The 22,142-nt window shown below is 38.9% G+C and overlaps 1 long non-coding RNA gene across 1 annotated transcript in view; it reads left to right on the forward strand.

Annotated features, from left to right (window-relative positions):
• Nucleotides 1–22,142, forward strand: part of LOC129374518 (uncharacterized) — a 49,495-nt gene that overhangs the window by 15,505 nt on the left and 11,848 nt on the right. Inside the window, exon 3 of the long non-coding RNA XR_008607508.1 lies at nt 7,892–7,983. This is a non-coding gene — a long non-coding RNA (uncharacterized LOC129374518). The remainder of the gene's footprint in view (nt 1–7,891; nt 7,984–22,142) is intronic.

A 22,142-nucleotide genomic window follows, 5' to 3' on the forward strand; every position in this document is an offset into this window, starting at 1 on the left:
AAATTATTTTGCATAAAATGTACCCTGAATGCAGCATTGATGTTATAATGTCATGTTTTAGTTGTTGAAGACTCGATCAAAATGTAAAATGAGAAGATCAAATGACTAAATTAACAGATGAAGTGATTAATTAGATGCTGTAGTTCAAAGTATCTGCTCTAATTACGTTTTTAAATGTTTGGCTTTAACAGAAAATACCAAAACGCTGACCTCTCCTTTAAACTAAAGTTTATTCCAGTCTGAAATTATTTCTAGAAGCCAAAACATAAAACAATATAATTTAATGGTGGATTAAACTGTGCTTTTGAGTTCAAAATCAATTTTAGATGTTTCATTGTGCATGTAAGGTATGATCAGAAGAAATGATTGCCTCTTCTATACACGAGTGTTGGCACAGCAACGCTTTGTGGTCCTGGCGAAACAGAGCAGCAATAATTCCTTCTGGAACATAATAACCTCTTACATATTAAAGGCAACACTGGAATATTACAGGTTTGAGAGAAACAGTTTTGCTCTCAGAGGTTGTTCAATAGATGGCAGAAAATACAGAATGATAATTTCTGTTCAGCAGTTTTTCTGGCTTGTTTTGTTCTGTGAAACTCCCACAGGACTCTTACCAGTAAATCGATGAGTGATTGATCCGTCCAATTGACTCCTGCTTTTAAAACAAAAGTTCTGATTTGTTAAAGCAGAAACACCGAGCCGATGGAAGAATTTCAAGCAATTAGAATATTGGGTTTCAGGACCTTTTCCCCTCTCAAACTGGTGTTTATTTCCAACAAACAGATGCCATTGGACCATACTGAAACAATTATGTGTAAATTTCTCAAGCTCTCAGACAGGCCTGAGTGTACACTGTTTGGAATTACATCTTTAGAGTTTGTTTTCCCCTCTTTTGGATTTTTCACATACAGCTCTTTAATAAATGCCAGAATGTCTGAAAGAACCCGAAGCTCAGGCGACATCTTTAGGGAACTTATGCAGAGATCCGTGGATCCACATCTGCCATCTGTTGTTTATTGTTGAAACAAAGCTCTGCTTTATGGCAAACTTTTTTTTCTTTTTACATGTCAACACAAACAAGATGCACGTCTAAAAAAATTAATTCAAAAGTACTTGATGAAAAACATTGACAAGGCATTTGCTTAAAAAACTGTAACACGTCACATCTTCAAAGTACCCCATGCAAAAAACAAAATTAAAAATTAAATCTCATAAATATGGCTATCAACAGCAATTAATGTAGGATAATGAATGTTGTTTTTGACTTTTTTGACTGGAGAAGAAGACTGATTTTTCTCTGCTGAGACGCACCAATTAAAGGACATGAGATTACCCATAATGCATGTTGCTGAAGTTGGATGTTCACACAGCATCGGAAAGATGAGTGGAAGGAAAAAGTGCACTGGAATAAGACACAAACATAAAACATAAAGGCAGGCTTGAGAGGATGTTGATCCAAAGCCCAGTTGAGAATTTGAAAGCATGATGTCCCGTTTTTAGAGGAATAACTTAAATAAATCATACAGAAAAAAATTTGACTGAATTATCAACATTCTTAAAGCGTTAAGTTAACGTATTATGTAGAAGTTACTGGTGAGAAATTGTTTGAAATAATAAAGTGCATACCTTAGAGCTTGGACTGGTGACAAACTGGAGCGGTATAGATTTTCTTGCGGCTCACCTTCCTTCTCAACAAGCAATTCGCCTGTAACCTTTGACCCAACCAGGATATCAGACACCTTTAAAACTCTGCTGTGAAACACAAAGCTGAGATTAATCACTGCGAGACACGGTACATTCCACTTTCTGTCTTCTTGATCCTGACACAGACAAATTAAGACATCATATCTCAGTCAGGAACCAAAGATCTAGTGTTCACTTTCCCAAAGCTTTCATGTGCAACGCTGGGCCCCGCATGGCCCCACATGGCCCCCAGGAGCTGATTAATCAATGTTTCCCCAGCCTGCTGCCCTACTCTGTTCTGCAAGTCAGAGAGAGCGATGGAAGGAGAGAAAACCCACAAGATGCAACTCAAAACCCTTCAGCATTTCTGTCCCGTTGAGCATCGTGGAATAAGGAAAACCAGCATGCTCCACTTTTACCCTCCAGTGCATCCAGCAAGGATGAAAATGAAACTCCTTTTCCTCTTGAACCTTTTGATCAGATCACAAGAGCAGATGTAACAGCAAAGACTCCATGTAAGTCCTGTCCTCTGGTTGATGTTCTGTGTTTTCAACAGTTTGCAGCATGTTCACTTCTTCCATTTGTCTTCAAAGTCCAACCGTCTGCCTACTGCTGGGTCCCTGGAGACACTTTGAAATGGTTCAATTCAAATTTGGGCCACCTGACTGCGACCCAAGATGGCGCCCTCTGAGAGGCGCCTCGGTGGATCAGATCTGGATCTGCTTTCAGGAAAGAATTTCAGCTTTACTTCCTGGGTATCAAAAGCTTTGGAGTATTTCTAAAGAGATCTGACCTGAAAGCAAATGTAAATTTAACATGAAACGAGTCGATCTGATGTGTGTTTCTGAGAGATTTCTGCTTGTGCTTTCCTTCTGAAAGATTTATATTTCTGTTTGTTCATCAAGTCGTGTTATTTGCCAGCCAAAATAAGTGTTTTCTTCTTGTCTTTGCCTCCACTTCCTCTGGGTGTCTCCTGTGGATTTTCAAGCCTCATTTGGAGGCGACCCACAGCGGCTTTAATCCCTCTGGTGTTATGAAGCGCTCGCTCTCAGAAGAGATGGTTGTCACAGAGAGACGTCGGCCTTCACCCACAAACCAAAGAAATGTGGAGGAAAGAGGTAGAAAGGAGCAGACCCTTCACCCTTTTATAGCCTACCATTACTGCTTTTACAGTTAGACCAGCCATGATCCATCTTGGGCTGCCATTAAGCTCTTAGTCAACATCCCAAATTGTCTTAAAGTCTTTCAAAAATCCATCGTCTTCAGCAGTTTTTTTTTTCCCCTCTGGCATCCTTAGGTGAACCTCTTCCACCCTTCCTGACCTCAGATCGGTCCTGCTTGTTTTTAGCTTTACACACAAGATTATAGGCAGGAAAAGGGTGTAAACACGCGGCTGCAAGCACATAAGAGCAAACCCACTCTCAGGAAAGCGTGTAGGGACTGTGAGATTGATGGCTGAACACATTAGTGAGTAAGCCGAGTGTCTGTGCCAGTGTGGTACCTCCGTGTTTGTGTTTATCATATGTTTGTCTGGCCGGCCGTGTGAGCGAGCGCGACTGGAGGATTCCCCCCGATGACAGTCCCAATCAATCACAGCAGCCACCAAAGTGCAGAGTTCAAGAGACATTTTGGCAGCGGGATGCACTGGGGGTTCTGCCAAGGCAAAGAGACCAAACTGGAGTAATGATTGCCATTAGGCGCCTTTATGAATATTTATGGCAAACATCTGCAGCGTGAACACGGCTCTGTGAGTTGGCTGAGCCGCGTCTCGTCGATGCAGATACTGGAGAATAAAAAGGAGTTGTACATGTGATCTCTAAAGGTCTTGGGTGAGAAGCTTTCAGGTGGCAGCAGAACAAACAGGTGTACCAGATTACCCTGAACAGCTCAGGATTTCAGAGATTTCAGGGAACAAAGCACAAAAACCAACTGGATTAAGATGACACACTTCAGCTGTAATGCTGTTTTGAAATCAAATATATTCATTTTTGAAGATTGAAGGACTAAGTAAACTACAGTAGACCAATAGCGGTGGTTGAGGATTTGTGGATTTAACTAATCATAGATTTTAGAATACCTCTCAAATGCATTAAAAATAAAAAAAGCTGAAATTTGTATTAATGTATATTAGTTTATTGCACTATTAGAACAGGCAGTTGTGTGTTTTTAGAGGAATGTCCCGTTCAGACATTAACAGGTCGTTTTTATTGTCGCAGTGTAAACATATCAAAGTTCCCTTATCATCATTCAAAAGATTTATTCATCTTATTACTTTTCCATTTCCCTCTTTACTTCTCGCTATATTTTTGGAGAAATGCATAGAACAGAGTAGATCGGAACATAAACTGAGTGGAAATGACTTTGGTAGTTATGCATTGTACAGTGTTTACAAAATTCACAAGCACTGAAAACCTTTCCCAGAGAATTAGGGGATTTTGGTGAATAACCTTAAAGTGCAGACGGTGAAAACTCTTCAGCATTTTACTACTTCAGCACAAAACTGGAATTACCCTGTTGTGTCTCTGAGATAAAACTCTAGACATACAAATTTACATGTGTGGTCACCAGATGGTTCGGTCACTACGGACTCAGATATGGTTTTGAAATGACTCATATTTATCCTCACAGTGAATGTTTGTTTGAGTCTTAAATACCTGTCTGTTTCTTCATGCCAGTCTGAGAAAAAGAGTGGGCTTCCCCTGCTGACTCAGCATCTCCCCGGTCCATTGTCATTATATTACTTAGCAACTTCAGCTTTTTTACGTTACACCATGATCCTATATAACACATTGTTTAGACTTAGATGTGAAATAAGTGGAAAAACTCAAAGGTTTTAATGTTTGCAGTTTTGCTTAGCGGTTCTTTTAAAAAAACATTTTATGAAGAAAACAATTCAAATTGAGGGAAAAGACATAAAGTTTATGACACAGTTACACCCTCAGTAAAAACAGAAACAAGATAATTGAGATAACAGTGGGTGTTTATAAAGATCAGGTATTTTGTTTTCTCTCCATACAAAATACCTGATCATTTCTTAATATTAATAGGCTCTTTAGCCAAACAATAATAATGCGTGACTATGCAGAACTATTATCATTTTTGTCATTTTTCTCTATATGCCAAATAAAGCAGATACTTCACTGCAGCTGTTGTCTGAAGATTTTAACTCCCTGTCCGTCCAGCACATGTAGCATTAGCTTGAAATTATATTTCAGCCAAAACAAAAAGCTGCAGCATTTTTAGTGCAGTCATAATTACAGATTTTGTGGTGTAAATTTAGAAAGGTTTGTTAGGAATTTGTACAATATTTGAGCTGATGTATGATGTTGAATGTGATTGTTTTTTTTATTACTCCCTGTGTCAGTTATGGACTGTAAATTGACAATGTTTTGGACCAATTTTGACAATGTTTTGGACCAATTTTGAAAAAATTTGCTGTAAAATCAGAAAAAAATGTGGAGATTTGTTGAGTTTGTGAATTTGTGAAAAACTGGAGGGAATTATTGATGTAATTTGGGGCCCCAGGTCTGGCCCCCGGGCCTTGAGTTTGACACCTCTGAGCTACAGACTTTGCTATTTTGTTTTGGTTGCTCGTTCTGCTATTCATCCATATTTAATATTTCATTAAACTTGTCATTTTTATCCTCATCTTTTGGCTGAACTTTGCTCATATTTTCACTTTTCCATTTCTGACATTATGAATTCACACCAACATCATAAACTACAAAGTGGAGGATTTTTAGTGGTAGCTGCACTGGCGCCCCTTAGATTTTATACAAAATTTTCCAGTAATCGTTCTTCTTGACTATCACTTAGAAGTGTTGACAGCTTTCCAAAATGCTTGGAACTACTTTTCCTTGATCCTTGATCGAACCGAATGGATGTGGGACATTTTTGTCTTAAGTGCACTTTACATGAGATGAAACAGTCAGTCACATTTTCTGACTGATCCATGTTCAGCTGAAGTAGAGAGCTTGTTAAAACAGCACTCAGGATGTTTCAAATATTAAATCTAAATTAATCATGAATGTAAGTGGGAACAATAGGTGCTTACACACAACACACAGACCATGTTACTGTTGGATTATTTTACTTCTTATCTGGAGTTACTGTTAAAACACATGTAGCTCATCCTAACCTTATAGTTTATCTTCACAGCCACTTCAAATGGGGAAAAGTTATGAAAATAAATAAATATGAAGGCTTTGAGTAAAAGATGGAGCTGAAGCCAGCTTTTCTTTAATTTGATTTTAGCTGTTTTGTTCTCCCGCATGCCAAAAACATGGCAAGTGTTCATCATGATTAGAGTATGATGTAATGAATTGCCTGAAACGCAGAACTAAAAAGGTTCAGAGAATCCTCTGCAGACCTGCGAGGCGGGCTTGAGTTAAAGCACAGATCTGCTGCAGGACGCAGTGTACTTTTGTAATATTGAAAGAGCCCCAAACCAAAGGTGGCTTCATAATTTTTAATGAGGAGAAGTTTGGAACCACCGGTTCAGACACACAGGCAAACACATTTGTTTTTTCCAGCACCGCGGTCGCAGCGCTAAACCAGGAGCGTGTGAGAGCCGACTTGGTAAAAACAGACATGAACTGGTTTTTCTAAAACTGTCTCTCCCAGTAAATCTCTGGTCCTCCCTCTGAGGGACTCTGAGTTTCTGTGGAGGATTACGGCGCACACCGACATCAGCAGTTTGATTTAAAAACATTCTTTAAAAGAACAGGTGTTTGTGAAATCTCCTTCTGATCTGAGATCAGGTTTTATAAACAGGAGTTCCACACATTGTCTTAGTCTGGATTTATAAACAGCAGCTGGTCATATTAAAAGACTAGACAGTGTTTTTAAACCGGCTCACAAACTGTAATCACAAATTCAACTGAAAACAGTGATTATGAAAGCAGCCATGTGCATTCACCCAGACTCAGAGAAATGATAGAGGTGGAGTGAGAACAGACAGAAGAGATCATGTTCACATGATCCAAGAGAAATCTGGCTGTTAGGGGGAAACGTTGGGCTTTTCTTTCAGTGTTTTCAAATAAATCCTGATGATTTTATAAGATTTTAATTGACTTTTTGTGTCCATGAACCAACTTCAAGTGCTTAACATCTCATCTGTCAGGAAACTGAAAGTAATTATAAAAAAAAAAAAATCATGTCATGCATACATTGATAGAGATGGTCTGCCATTTAAATAACAATGGGGATATTTAAACAGTCGTCTTTAAAGTCAAATATTTTTTTCTATTTGCTGTAGATTTTTGGATTTTATCTGTTTTATTTCCTTGGATTTTGCTGCAGCTGCTGCCTGACCTCAGAGGTCATCACCTTTACTGCTCTGCTGGCCGCAGACTTTTTATTTTCCAATCTCGTCATCTTTCTGCTTCTGCATGTTGCTGTCTTCTAACATTTGTTGACAATGACTTTACACCCTGCAGGCATAAAACACAAATCATTCTTTGGTGTTTCTAAGCTGTGAAACTTGTTTTGGGTGAATTAACATCAACTAACTGTTATGCTGTTATCCTATTTCTTTACAGTTGCAACTGAACAAGCAAGATAATCTGTCTTGCATCTTAAAGCAACAGCCATTCATCTGTTTTCTATACCATTGCAATTTCAGTAACAGTAAACAGGATAGTTAACCATGTATAAGGTTTATTTATAGACGTGTTTAACCAAAGATGCAGCAATACGGGAAAACATACAAACTCTGTAAAGAAAGAGTTTGAGATTCAAACTCAAGACATTGTGCTAACAATCCTGTCAACATAAAATTTAATTAAGCAGCTTTAACATTGTTAACCTCAACTTTATTTTTTACGGCGCTTAATAGAGTGTTTAAAAGTAACGTGTTAATGTTATCACCTTTCATCTTCCTTCTTTCATTCCCTCAAGACTCAGTTGTGCAAGTTGATAAATTAATTACTGACCTGCCTATTTTAGTTATTTTTAGCTAAAAATGTTTAGGATTGATTTAGTCATTTATTCAGATTAAAAAGAGACAGAATTTAACTGTGAAAATCTTTCTTGATATGTTGTTTATACTATTTGTTCATCTTTTTGCTTCATATGAATATAAATTGTGTTTTTTGCAATGAATTTATCTGTGTAGTCAGAAAGCAAAGACAATATCTTGTTTTGTCTACAAGGGTTAGTCCTCCGTCTGAGATAACTGGAAAACTTTTTTTTTTTATTTCTGCAGTGACATGACTGAGATGCTGGAAGAACTTCAAGGCCGTGCCACAGATATTCATCACAAATCTTATTACAGAGGATGGCATTTTCCTGCCACAGGTGAGCTCACTCGCACCGAGCAGAACATGACGGGGGATTTCCCCGGAGGTCGCAGAGGGGTCGCTGGGATATCAGGTTAATGAAAACCAACATGGTGCAGGTTGTCTGGGTCTCAAGGAGGTGATAACGCTGGAGACAGTTGGGAAATTTGTAGTCAGTTTTATTAGTGAAGCAGCCCCAGGGAAGTGTTTTAATTTAATTTAAATCCTAATGTAAAGCATGAGTGGACTTTGCAGGTGTTGCAAGGTGCTTCAGAGTGATTAGCATTAATTCCAACTACCTTCATTCACTCTCTGCATACTTTATAAAGAAAGGGTCGCCTGATGATATTAATGGATAATTTTTATTTTCTGTAGGCCATTAAATGTTTAGCCTACATGCAAAACACGTTTTGTTTTGATGCTACGTTCAGAGGCGAATGTAGCTCTGCTCTGAATCCTGTAAGTGACAGGATTCCAGCAGTAAACATTTATTTATATGAAAATATTATTAATTAGTAATAAAACTGCACCACTTAATGTAATCAGTATCCTGAAATAGCTTATTTCACAAAGAAAAATTGTATAAAAGGAGAGTTTTATGCATTTTTTAGGGACATAGTGCCACTTTATAGCTGTTTTTCTATTACGAATGCGTGCAAAACTGTCAATATTCCACTAATGTTTAAGAGACTACACTGTTTTGATTAAGTAATGCAGGAAGCAGAGTTAAAACCACACAGGAATGCATTTGTTCACGTAATAAGTCATTAAAAAACAAGAAGAAAACAGGAAGTGTCATCATTCTGCCACTTTCTGTTTCCGTCTTCTTCATTGTTTGTGCCAGTAGAAACATCCAGTTGTTGATCATGTGGTTCCTGTTTTAAAAAATGTGTTTCCATCGTAGTTTTGCAATATAAACCAAATTTAATACATCCAAATCCTAGCTTCAAAACATTTTGTTTTTTAAATTGGCATGTTTCCATTAAGCAAATTTATAATGAATGGAAATGCAGCTTATGTTGCATTCAGTTATCATGAAAATTCTGGTAATATCTGAAAAGGATTAAAATAAATTTTACTTTGCGATTTGTCACCTTGAAATTGGCCTCTGTCTCTTTAAGAAGCTCCTGCTCTTCCTGTTACTCCTCCATCGTCAGTTTGGTTTATTGATGTGCTGTTGCCTCTTCTTTCCCTGCAGTATCTGAGTTATTTGAACAAACCATCTATTTAAGTGCTCTTTGTATTTATTGCTGAATGTGTTATGGCAAATATTTTAGTTTAGACTGACCATCTGTTGGCTCTTCATTCATGGGTGTATTTTATTGTTATACATATATTTCCCTGGATAATTTTAGGGAATCTAACAGTGGAGAAAAAACAATGCACATCAGTCTGCACACGGCGTGAAATACAGTGAGGCTGATGTGGCTGGGAGATTTTTACAGCTGCAAGAACATTATTCTTGTAGGGTGTGTGTCTTCTGTTGACAAAATGGTGTTTCACTCCTTTTGTGAAGGAGCCTTTGTATGCTTGAATGATTTGTTTGTCAGAGCAAAGTGGTTCATCAAACATATTGGAAATGTTTATATATTGAACTGAGTTAAAAGCAGCCAGAATTCCCCCAGAGATCATGGAGAGCTGCTACTCCAAACCACTTTAAAAGATACTGGAAAGTATTTCACAACTAAATATGAAGAAATCAAAATGGGTCAGGATACTACACGTCTCTTATCTCCACAACCAACGGCTGTTCTTCCCAATAATGCCGCCCAGCTTCGTTAAAGGGGCAGTACTATTTATTTTCCAGGCACATAGCGCCATTTTATAGCACATTCCAGCATCTGTTACCTTTAGTTGTTATGAAAATGCTACATAAGGTCAAATTTGACTTTGCCTTCAAATTGGTCCTCTGTCTCTTTCAGAAGCTCCAGTTTTTTCTGAAACTCCTGGAAGTTATAACGACAAGGCTCCATTATTGACTCTTTAACAATGTTTTTTACCAGCGTTGCTCTCAGAAGTAGCTTTTATTATGAGCTCAGCAGATATTCAGTTCCACCAGGTGTTTGCTAATTGCTTCTGGCTAGTCTGAAGGAGCTGAGTGGAGAGCTGCCCTGTGAGGCAGACGCCCTAAAGCTTAGAGACTGCAGCTCAGAGGAGGAGCTGCAACTCGGCGTTTTGCGTAAGTGAATGGCCATGGAGATTAAATGATTTCTCAAAATAGAATCAATCATCATTCCAGGTATGATTTAGATGAGAGAATAAGGTTGTAACATGATGTGAAGCTCAAAAAGTTGATTTAACACAATACTGAGCGTTTAAATAAAATCAAAATATATATCAAAAACTCATACTGCTCATGTATTTCCCACATTAGTTCATTGATGACAGAAAAATTTAAGAAAATGAGGTTCAGAGTAAAACTGATGTGTTGTTTCCAATGCCGCCCTGGGTAAGTGCCCATGGGTCTCTAAACTCAGCATGTTTTGATGAAACACACCCATGCAGCAATCTCCGTGGCTCACTGACTCCCAACAGGACCAGATTTTTTCCAACAGTAACCGTCACATTTAGTCAGTTCTGCGTTTCAAGCTCTGCCAGAAGCCTTTCTGTCATCGTCCCTCCTTCCACCTTTTGTCTGATAGTTTTCGCTGGATGTCACAGGCAGGCTTCCAAGAGATGCTCCCCAAACTCCGTCCCTACCTCTTCCTACTGTTGTTTATGGAGGAAATATCATCCGGACTCTTATTATTCCAGCTGGGCAGGAGATACCTCTGCCATGGAGCTTGGCCCAGAGCAGAGAACGTGATCAGCACCAACATACATCCTCATCTGTGCCAAATGTCTTTTTCATCCTTTCTGTCCGAGCTCAGAGAAAACAAACAAGGGGAAGTCATTTTACTGCATCGCACTGCCAGAGGGGAGACTTTAAAAAAGGGTGTTCTCCACTCTGTAAGCCTTTTCTTCTGTGTCTGGAGGAGGGTGGAGTCACTTCAGTGTCAGAAATGAGGTAAGAAGTTTTACACTGGGGACTCTGGGGGTCAAACCGGGCTGGACTTGTTTTTTGGGCAGAAGCTGCCAGTTCCAGGTTTTTTCGCAGAGTTTAAGGGTCTTGACGCAAGGCGGCTTCCTGTTCCGAGCTTTGTGTCGGCGCTGTGCTCCAGCTCAGATTGAAGAGTCAGCAGAAGTTTGGTAGAATTTAATATCGCAGCTCCTTCATGATCCAGAAACAATATTTTATCTAAGTGCCGGCACCCCCTAATTGGTGGGATTTAGAAAATTCATTTACAGAGAATACTTTGTTTTTTCTCAGCAGTAAGTAAAGCCAAAACACCTCCTTACGTCTGCACTGAAATCATACACTGTAATGATATAGTGCCCACATAAACCTTGTTTATTAGCTGCAGCTAGGCTTTCTGGGTTTGTCTCATTCTCCATTTGTTTCTTATATTACATTCAGACATCCTCTAAACTCATCAGTTTTTCAAGTGCAGCTTGCCTTCTCTTCACTTTACACATTTCAGGCTGTATTAAACCAATTTACACCACGTAAAAAATTATAAAAACTTTCAATTCTGTCTAACATTAGATATTAGGTATAGGTTTAGAAAATAAAAATGTTAACAAACTAGTCATGAGAAATGAAACTGAGTTTGAAGGAAACTTAAATGAGAAACTTCACAGCATGACGACGTAGGTTCTCTCTTGCCACTCCAGTTTCTCTCACAGTTAGAGAAATTAGCATAAAGCAGTGCTGCACAGTGGGGCGTTTGGTAGCACTGTTGCCTTGCAGCAAGAAGGTCCTGGGTTCGATTTCCGGCCCATTTAAACTTCTGCATGGAGTTTACATGTATTCTCCCTGTGCACCCGTGGGTTCTCTCCGGGTTCTCCGGCTCCCTCCCATAGTCCAAAAACATGACTGTTAGGTTATTGGTCTCTAAATGTGTGTGTGCATGGTTGTTTGTCCTGTCTGTCTCTGTGTTGCCCTGTGGCAGACTGGCGACCTGTCCAGGGTGACCCCGCCTCTCGCCCAGAACTTTAGCTGGAGCAGACTGCTCCTTACTGGGTCACTGAGGATGTTTTCATACCTGATGGTCCAGTACACTCAGTTCAACTAGACCAAAATTGCCACATTTGCTACAATTTTAGCTGTTGCGGTTTGCTTTCGTACTGCATAGAGTAAAGTTACACAACCTGTTCCCCTCCTTGCCTGTGGTGGCGCTGCACCAACAACAACACCTGAAGGAAACAACGGAAAACTCCAAAGAAGACATGAGCACAAAATATAACAAAAATGGAGCGGAGTCAGATTTTAGCAGGATTTCTTTCTTTGGCACAAAACCACAAACCGTTTTTCCTGCTAGCGATAGACTCAAGTTTTTGTTTAGGTGGTATTTACCCAGAATGCCCTGTGCTATAGTCTGCGGTCACATATGCATGGTTCACTTCAACCAAACCAAAGCATAGGCTTGGAATTGGACAAGATTTCACTTTTTTGGTTCACATCAGAGTTTGATTAGCATTCATACTTCCACAAACAAACCAGACTTTCTAGGCAAACAAACTAGAGTTTGGTTAAAGCAAACTAAGCAGACAAAGAATTAGATAAATGCTCTATTGATTGGTTTATTAGGACATCATCTTCTTACTGGGATCAGGAACGTTTGGCCGGAAATGAAAATGTGAAATTATGAGCAGAAGCAGCTTATAATATATTTTTTCCATAGGAGTGTAAAATACTGTTTTTGTGATTAGTTCCTCGGCTGTTCAGCGCCGTCTGCCTGTCCTCTGTACTGGAGGGAGATGTGGTGGTTCGGGCATCAGGTGAAAATCCCTACCCACGGTTCTTTGGACAGGTCCCACTGGGAGGACGCCGCTGGGCAGACCTGGAACACAGATTATGTCTTCTGCTTGGCCTGGGAATACCTCGGAATCCCACCGGATGAGCTCTGGGAATGTCTGCTTAATCTTCAGACTGGCCTTCGGATAAAGGATCCACTTTTTATACGTGAGAAGACCAGGAATAAAATAACTGATTCTGATTCATAAAGCATTCGGATGAATCTGAATCGTTGAGGAGTTGGGATTTTTTTTGTGTTTTTGAGGAAAACACCATCCTCTCCTGTATCCTGACAGTCTTTTCCTTCTTTGCTGTCTTTTTTTGTGTAAAACTTTCCTACCTGTCAGACGTGGTCTTGTGTTTGACACAGTGGTGGAGAAGCTTCCTCCATCTAAATCAACCACTTAAGCTACCATTTAATGCTTTGTTAACCACGTTAAAAAGCTGAGTGCTTCACTGTGCCTTCTGTTAATGTGGCGAGCAAATAGAGGTTGAGCAAAATTACTCACCGACAGTCAAAATGATTATTTAAATCTAAGAAAGAAAACATATTTTTTGTCTTTGTTCTGAAGGATCTGGTCACTGTGCATGTTTTCTCCTGCAGCGTTAACCTGAAGATGGACTGACCTCAGCTCACAGGCTCCCACTTTGTGCTTCTCTCCATCTCTCTTTACAAATTACTGATAATTAGGGAGAGAGTTTTTTATTTTTTATTTTTCTGAGTGTGTCACTAATTGTGCCACTTTATTATTTTTTCTTTTGTGGCTTACCTGAAAAGGACTGTTTGGTGGAAAACGAGGAGCTGGAACAGCTGCTGCATTTATCCCACTCATTTGTTTTGACTGCCTCTGCCGATTCGGACCTGACTGGGCTCCTCTGTGTTTGTGCACCTTTGCCCTGCGGCGCTCATGGCGGTGGGCGGTAGGAAAATGAAATAGTGCATGGCAGAAAAAAAAAATACTTCATTTGTTTCTGATAGTAAGAATTATGGAAATTATATTTAAATGGCCAGTTGCCTGTCTTTTTATCAGCTGACCTGGTAACCTGAAGTCATTGTTCGTATGTTTATCTGCACATGCACTTGATTGTAGCCTGTGTAAGTATAGCTATGTGTCTGTGAATTTGCTTGTTTACTGATTTGAATTTGTGTATGCATTCTAATTTGTGTGTCAGAGATACTTCCTTCAATTTGCATGTTATGGCAATAGGATAGCCTGTTCATATGGGATCTAAAATGTTTCTATGGTTGATTTAGGACAACAAACTGAGCTCTGGTGGAGGAGCTGAAGATCTAATCTACATGGGAAAGTGTGTCTGCGTGAGTTTGTTTGCTAGTGCCGTATTTTTATTTGTGTAAAAAAACTGAAAACTTGATTCTTTCACATGGAATATCTCTTATTGGCTGTTATGTGTTCGAAAAAAGAAAAACATTCATAACCATAATAACACCAAACATAGTGACGGCAGCATCAATAAAACTGAATGTTTTGATGATACTCCCAGAAGGAGCCAGTTTTTTTTTATTAAGGTGGATACATTTATAAAGTTTAACTTTTACACCTGGATCCTCCAGGTGTCCAGTAGAAACTTGAAGAGGAATTTAATTTCTCAGCATCTCAGTAAGTTTAGGCGTACATCAAAATCAACCAAAATAGAAACAACCAGGGCAAAATTCAAAAGTTTAGACTCCACTGGCTACTGACAGTTACTAGACAGAACAAAGCGCACACATCCAGTTTGGACAGAAAATATTAATTATTAATGTCTTCATGTCATCACAGCAGTGAATCATATAAATACATTTTTTTCTGATTTATCTTCTATTTTTAGGCCTGGTTTTTGTTTTGTTAATATGATAATCAGGTGTTCAGTGTTTACATGTGGAGTCCTGGTGATGGGGAGCCGCCAACAGGTGGAGTAGTCCTACCTGAAAGTACCGTGTAAAAGACTGATGAATTCTTCATTTTTATTGTTTCATGACAGAGCCCTCTGGAGGTTTCTATAATGTAAATTCAAGGTCCTCCTCCTTCACAAATTACAATTGGATGATTGAAACAAACCCGACATAGCCCCTTAAAACTGCTTCTCTCATAGAGACACACTTTCTGAAAGCTTTATGTGCAGCCACTCTTTTTTTTTTTGATCTCTGACTCATATTTTGCTTTAATTCCCACACTGTAATTTTCTTTGCCTGTACCTGCGGTTCGGTGTGAACTTGAAAAAACGTCGGTGTGCCAAACTCCCTCAGAACCAAAGCCGCACGTCACTCCAACTCTCTGCTGATGGGATCAAGTACATCTTCAGGGAAGACTCGTTCTAAAGGTTACTGCCAGTTTGCCAAACATTTTTCAAGTGCTGCAGAACGAAGCAAAGGAGAGCTGTTAAAAAAAAGCATCGGAGAGGGCTTTTACCCATCTGCCAGCAATATCCCTATTTAGATATATTCATCTGTCAAAAGAGTGTTTAAAACTCAAACAGTATGTTCAAGAACGAAAGGTTAAAATAGACATTTTTTCCCTGAAGACTTTATAAACACATCTGAAAAGGGCTTTGAACATGTTCTTTAATCACAGCTGGTAGAGATTTTTTTTCTTTCAAAATCACGATGACCTTGTAGTGGAATCAGTCTGAAATGGTCAGTATAAACATTTAGCAAGAAAAAGAAACATATTTAGGAACATCTTGTGTAGGATGAGAAATCCTTTTAAATCTGACAAAATCACATAGTTGATGGATGAAAAACACTTTTCATTAAAAATCCTCTCCTTTGTCCTATTTGGGGAAGTAATTTTCATATTTAATAAAGGATTTGAACAATTTAGCTATAATAACTTTGTGATGTTAAATTTTCGCATGTTCCCCCAGAGTCCTGAAAGGTGAAGAATCTACTTAGTGAGCCACAGTTAACACATTAATTTCAATTTTTCAGAGAAGCTCTCCTGTAATTTAGATAATGACACAGTTCCAGAGCCATTTCCATTCTCAGGGGTCAAATATACAATTTAGTCATTTTTTTCTGGCTTATTAAACAAACAAATAAGGAGTTGCTCTGTTTGAAACCGGCTGTGGTAATAGCAGACACACACTGCGAAATTGCTTGACAGCTTCTGTCTATTATTAAGCAACACTCCGTTCCTAATGGAGCTTGAAACTTTCACAAGGTCAAAAAATGTTAGGCAAAAGTTTTATTTCTTGTATGAGCTTGATCAAGTTAGTAGCAGAAAGCATATCATCAAGTTTACCGTCAAAGTTTTGTGGTCTTTGCTGGGAAAATATTTTGTCTTCTGGATCAACAATTTAACGTAATTCTTCATTTAAAGACAGCTTTTGTAACTTGGAACAGTTTGCTTTGTAGTGTAAATTTGGAGACCTCATAGTGACACCAAAGTGATGATGGGAAATGTTTTCTGAATGCTAATGAAAAACGGCTTTTTATGATAGCTCGAGTCATAAAGCCTGATAAAAAAAACATTGTTGGCTTTGTATTAATAACTTGAAGTTTTAAATGTTACCTAGTCGCTAATGTTTGTCGTTGCTAATGTGACGTGTAATGCGTCAGTTCAACGCTTCCTCCACCGCTACGCTACAATGGTAAAACAGCACAGAAAATCAACGTCATTGTTCACAACTTCTGTTCACTGATTGGCCCAGTCGGAATTCTACTGAAGAAATCCAAGTCAATGGGAAAAAATACTAATGGAAGATGAGAATCAAGCAGAATGGCATACGAAGGCAGTGGGAAGGCTAAAAGATGGGGCTGCACCTGGGGGTTAGCCTATTGATAAATGTCTGTCAGTGGTGACTAGCTAACGCACCCCAACCTCAATAACTCCACTTGGATAGTGGATCAAAATCTGGTACAATGTGAACCAATTGGAAGTCAAAGATGGGGCTATAAGATGTCCAGATCTCTCTAGATTCTGAGAATGTTTGTAAATTTTGTAAGTTTTCAAACTTGGAAAAGTAAAACTCCATGTTTTACTTTGAACAGTTAAAACGCCAAACCGCTGCCTCGTAAAATGTGGGAAACATCTGCCCTTAGTGAATGAAGGTGAGATTCTGCTCCTCAATCAACAAAAGGATGAGAACAGAATGATGGAGACTCTAACAAGTCAAATAAATGCAGTAACACCTCAACTTCGGATCTACAAAGATATTCACCAAGAGGATGACAACCCGAGCAGATTAAGACATGCTGGGGGATTTAACTCGCTCTGTTTCCTTCAAGGCCTAAAACAACACATCAGGTGTGTTTGACTTTACAATTAAGACTCATCAGGCTGAAGGAGAGGCAGGGAGAAACAGGAATCCCCTGGTGGCTGATCAGCACCAAATTGAAATAGACGAGCTGCAGCACGACTCACAAAATGAGTGACATGAGTCTTCAGCTCCCCTTTGCTGCTGATCCTTTGAGCTTCAAACTTTACGACATACAAGCCCATCAGAAGCTCATAGTGAATGAACCAATAGATACTTGTCAATATTTATCTAAATGATAGTTCTGGTCGCTTCCTTATCCTTCCTTTCACTTTGTTTTAATTTGTTAGTCGACACACCTGTTTTAATTTTATGATTTCTTCTCGCTGTGTCTTTTCTTACTTGATACTTTCAATGTTCATGTTTCAATAGTGGTTTAGTTTTGGCTCATAAAGTTTTCAAACCTTCCCTTGTCAGTGTTTCTGTGATAAAAGTGGAGAAACAAGTCAAACTTGTGCCATAATTTTTTCATTACATCAGAAAGACTTAGTGAACCCCCCGGTCTGTTATTCTTCATTTTGTCTGTTAAATAGTGACGGCAGCAGCTGCACCTGACAGGGCCAGACAAACCAAGACGGCTTAGTTTCTGTCCTCATCTTGTTTGTTTCAAAGATCAGTTATTTTGAAGAAACGTGTCAGGAAGGGCCAGGAAATGAATCAATAACAACAAATATCATGACAGACGCGTGAGCAGCATCAACAGGTAATACTAACGACGAGAAAGTCGGTAACTTCATCCCAGAACCGCACAGCATTCTGGGACATTAGCTAAGCTAAGATAGCGGAATCAACTAACTCGCTCGCTCTTTGGTCGCCTAGCAATAACCCGTTGTGTAACTTCTGCAGCTGCAATTTACTGATAACTGCTTAAAAATTAAATTCAATAGTGTGGAGAGGTCACACCACCAGTTTGGTAACATTTCACATATTTAAAACAAAAAAAAACTGATCAATAATTATTGATATCGACTGATATGTTGTGATCAGTTCTTCAGCCATATTGTCGAACTCGAGTGTCAGGTTCTTCTAGCAGTTTTCAAGTGCTAAATCTCATCTCTGCTGTCTGAACTTGTGTTTTTATTGACACCCAGAATAACAGAATTAGAAACTTTAGACACTGTGATTGATTTACTGGAGATTAACAAGGTTTTTTTTATTGTTTAGTAACAGCCGCAGCTTATAAAATGGAAAGGAAGTAACATTTTTCTTGTGTCATTTTACAAGTATTGCATACCCACAGTCACAATAAACCGGCACCCGCTGATATTTGGGCCATATTTCACCGTGCAAAGCTCTTCACCACTCACTGACAGGACAATAAGGTTTTATTTATAATATTTCTACTTTATGCACAGAAAGCAGAGGGTTGCTGCGCTTTGTGGAGCCACATTTGATGCGTTTAAAACCAGGCTGAGAGATGGATGAAGATATCACAGCACTCTGGGGTGTTGGTATCAATTCATGCCCAGGTATCTCTGTGGTGTTTCCATTACAGTGATGGAGGAAGAGGGTAATATGCAAAGCCAGGGCTCATCTCGGGGAATAGCAGCTTCAATCTGTCAGGGCCTCCTTTACCCAGGTCAGAGAGGCAACAATGGAGAAAAAGATAGACATGAAGAGGCAATGGAGGCATTTTCAATCTCATTTTCCATCTCAACAGGTCATTGTTATTGGATGGTCATGGAGCTGATGGTGTTTTTTATGGGTTCATCTGGAAAGAAAAATGACAACCAGATTGATGGTGGTGCTTAGAAACAGAACAATGTTGAAATAAGGAGAGAGATCATTCTTAACTTTAATGCAAGTTTCAATGTTCAGCCTCATGTTTGGAATCCTCCGGTTCAAAACTGTTGTGAATACAATATAGATTATTGGTCATCAAATAATGTCATTTAAAAGTGAATGCTTAAATCAATTAGCAGAAACTGCATCCATGTTTGAGGCAGAGAACAGGATAGTCAACCACTTCACTACTGGTGCATTTCACTTTACAGCAGCACTGCAATTAATAAAGAATTAGTTTATACATGAGAATTATTTCCTATGAAAAAGTTTTTTGTTTATTTGCAAATCCAAATTTCTCAAAAACACAAAATTTAAGGTGAACTTTAGTTTTCGGTAAGTGAAGAGATTCACAACAGATGTATAGTTTCACTGTGTTTATCTACGGTCATGCTCAAGTGACTTTAAACAGAAATGTGGGGATTTTTCACTATTTTTGTGTTCATCCCTGAGCTGTATGAGCCCAAAGAGGCCATGTAGAGATATTTGGAGATCCTGGTGCACAAAGTTAAACTGGGTACACAGAACATGATTTTTAAACGCCCACAAAAACATATTTTATGGTACATCTGGCTGAAAAACATGTCATTTTCATCAGCCCACTTAGCCTAAGTTGAGCGTTTTAACTGGAGTAACCAGGAAGAACCCATACATGGTAAACATGGTGAATACAAATCTGAAACCACCAAATTGAGGCTTTACTAAAGATGTTGGTCATGGTTGAAAAGCAAAACATACACATTAGAGCAGGATGGGCAACTCCAGGCCTCGAGGGCCAGTCTTCTGCAACCTTTAGATGTATCTCTACTTCAACTCACCTGAGTCAAATAATGAGGTCATTAGCAGGACTCTGGAGAACCCAACTGCACTTGGGAGGAGATTCAGCTGTTGGTTTCTGGTGTGTTGGACCAGGGAGACGTCTAAGAGTTGCAGGACACCGGCCCTCGAGGGCCAGGATTGCCCACCCCTGCATTAGAGGGATGTACATAACACATGTTAAATCTTAAGTTATTCTTGTTATTTGCACATTGTCCCTGTTATGTCAGTGAGTACCACTAATTGGCTGACACACGCAATCATTAGAGGACATAAGCAAACACTGAGTCACCTACAGCATAACAAAGGTCATTGCTGGAGTTTGTTGGAACAGGAGCAGATGAACACAAATGCCCACCAGAAATGAGCCGGCGTCAGTCGGCTTATTTCTTTTAATATTGTGGATTACATTTGTCTTTGTTTCAGCTCTGGGATTTAAACAAAAACTAATGCATTTAAAGAAAATTAAATTACCTCTGCAGAAAACGGCTCCACTCATTTTACATTTTTCCCAATTCAGGTTTTTCTTGGCTGATGCCAAATCCTGCCTGCACTGACTTGATGTTAATAAGTGACAACAATTGCAGTCGGGTAAATGAGCTGTCAACATTTAAAGTTTTCATCTCTGCTGATGAAATTATTAAATTTGCGAATGAGAGCAGCTGTTTTGGAAGATAAGCAGTTATAAAATGTCATTCATGTCAGCAAAGACAACAGTAGAGAGCAAAATGGATGCGAGCCAAGTGAATTATACGCATGCTAATTCTGCAATGATGTTATGATCTGCCCTTTTAGACTTTTATTTAGACAATATTTGATAGATAATAGAGAAGAAGTTCAGATTGGAGCTGTTAACTCAGTTAAAATATAATTAGGTAGCGAACAATGAACATGAATTACTGTATTTTATCTGTGGTGGGCTGGTTACCTGCCCAGGTTTCACCATCCAGGTAAATTATAATTTATCCAACCATCCACTCAAAACAGCCAAAGTAAATTAACACTTTAGAATTTGCTTGGAAAATTAATTTAGGGGAATCTAGTGCGCTAAACATTATCAAAATGAGCAAAAACACATTAAAAATTAGCTCTGCTATTAGCGCATTAGCAGATAAGGTAATGCGCTAATAGTGGTGCACTGGAATGAATTTATTCTATTTAAAATAATAATATAAAAAAAGATATGACAGGTTTGGAGTTAAAAAGAAATAATGGGACAGAAACTGAAAAAATATTCAGGAATTACATATTTTTACAAGATAAAATGAGCTAAACTCACCAGCAGGTAAAATCAAAACGTCAGTGAGACGTGAGCTGATGGTGTATAATGACAATACAGGAAACGTTGGACATAAAACGGGAACAGCAGTGAAGCTCTTCATCCACTCATGTATACTGAATAAAATCTTAATCATTCTCTTTAAAATGTCTGGATCCTGCTTAGAAGGCAGTAAGTCATACATAATTGAGAGTTCCCAGTGCTTGCAGACTCACCTCCAATACATGACGGCATGCAAGATTAAAATTATAAATCAATTTTTAATTGATTTATCATACTATCCAGTTGTTTTCCACGTGTTCTTCTCGTTCAGCTCCTTGTCTGTTTCCTTGTTGTTCCTGTTATAACTGGATCTGATAAATAGAGTCCCTGTTAGAGCAGAAAGCTGGAGCTTATCTGACATTACTGAGTGCCCCCCTGCCCCCATTCCCACTTCCTCACTGGTCTCTAACTCTGGGACGGGACTTCCTCTAACAACCTTATCAGTTTGAACCACAACCCTGGAACAGACCCACTGAAAGAGATCTCACAAAAAGTAAAGAAAAATGAAAGGTGGTAATGTTATACCTGCATTATGTTTCGCTTATCTTTATCTGTGGAATTTAGGAAATCTTTGTTTTCCTTTTGGATGTAGCACCCTTCCAAAAACCTTAGTTTGGTCTCAGTTTGAGAGACAGACATTGTGTCGAGGAAACTCAAGGACGCACAAGTGCACTGATATTGTGAAAAATCACTTTACTCGTTTTTCTCTCTTTGTTTTTTAAGAGTAGAGTGTACAGGCCGCTGCAGTAGAGACCCCTGTGAGGCTCTTGTGAAAACTGTGTGTCTCTGAGTGGAACGCTGTTGTTCGGTCGAGATAATAACGTCTGTGATGAAACACTCCAAGCTGCTCGTGTTTATGGACCTGGAGGGGAAAATTCAGACCCAGTTTTGGTCCAGGCAAAAACACGAAACTATAAATTACTTTCCTTCACAATTCAGTTGGATGAATGCGTCCATAAACAAGGCTGCAGATATTCTCTGAATCTGAATGTCATGGTCAACCTTTGGTAATAGATTTGGGAACTAGGAAAAAGTTGAATAAAGCAAATCTTTAAATATATGATCACTTTGATTGTGGTCTGGTATTTGCTGATGTTTGTGATGAAAAAGACTTAAATATCAATCTGTGACTGCATCAACAGCAGATTTATGTCAGCAGATTTAG

Source organism: Poeciliopsis prolifica, unplaced genomic scaffold, assembly GCF_027474105.1.
Source record: "Poeciliopsis prolifica strain line A6 unplaced genomic scaffold, Auburn_PproV2 SCAFFOLD036, whole genome shotgun sequence".
Classification (NCBI taxonomy): Eukaryota; Metazoa; Chordata; class Actinopteri; order Cyprinodontiformes; family Poeciliidae; genus Poeciliopsis; species Poeciliopsis prolifica.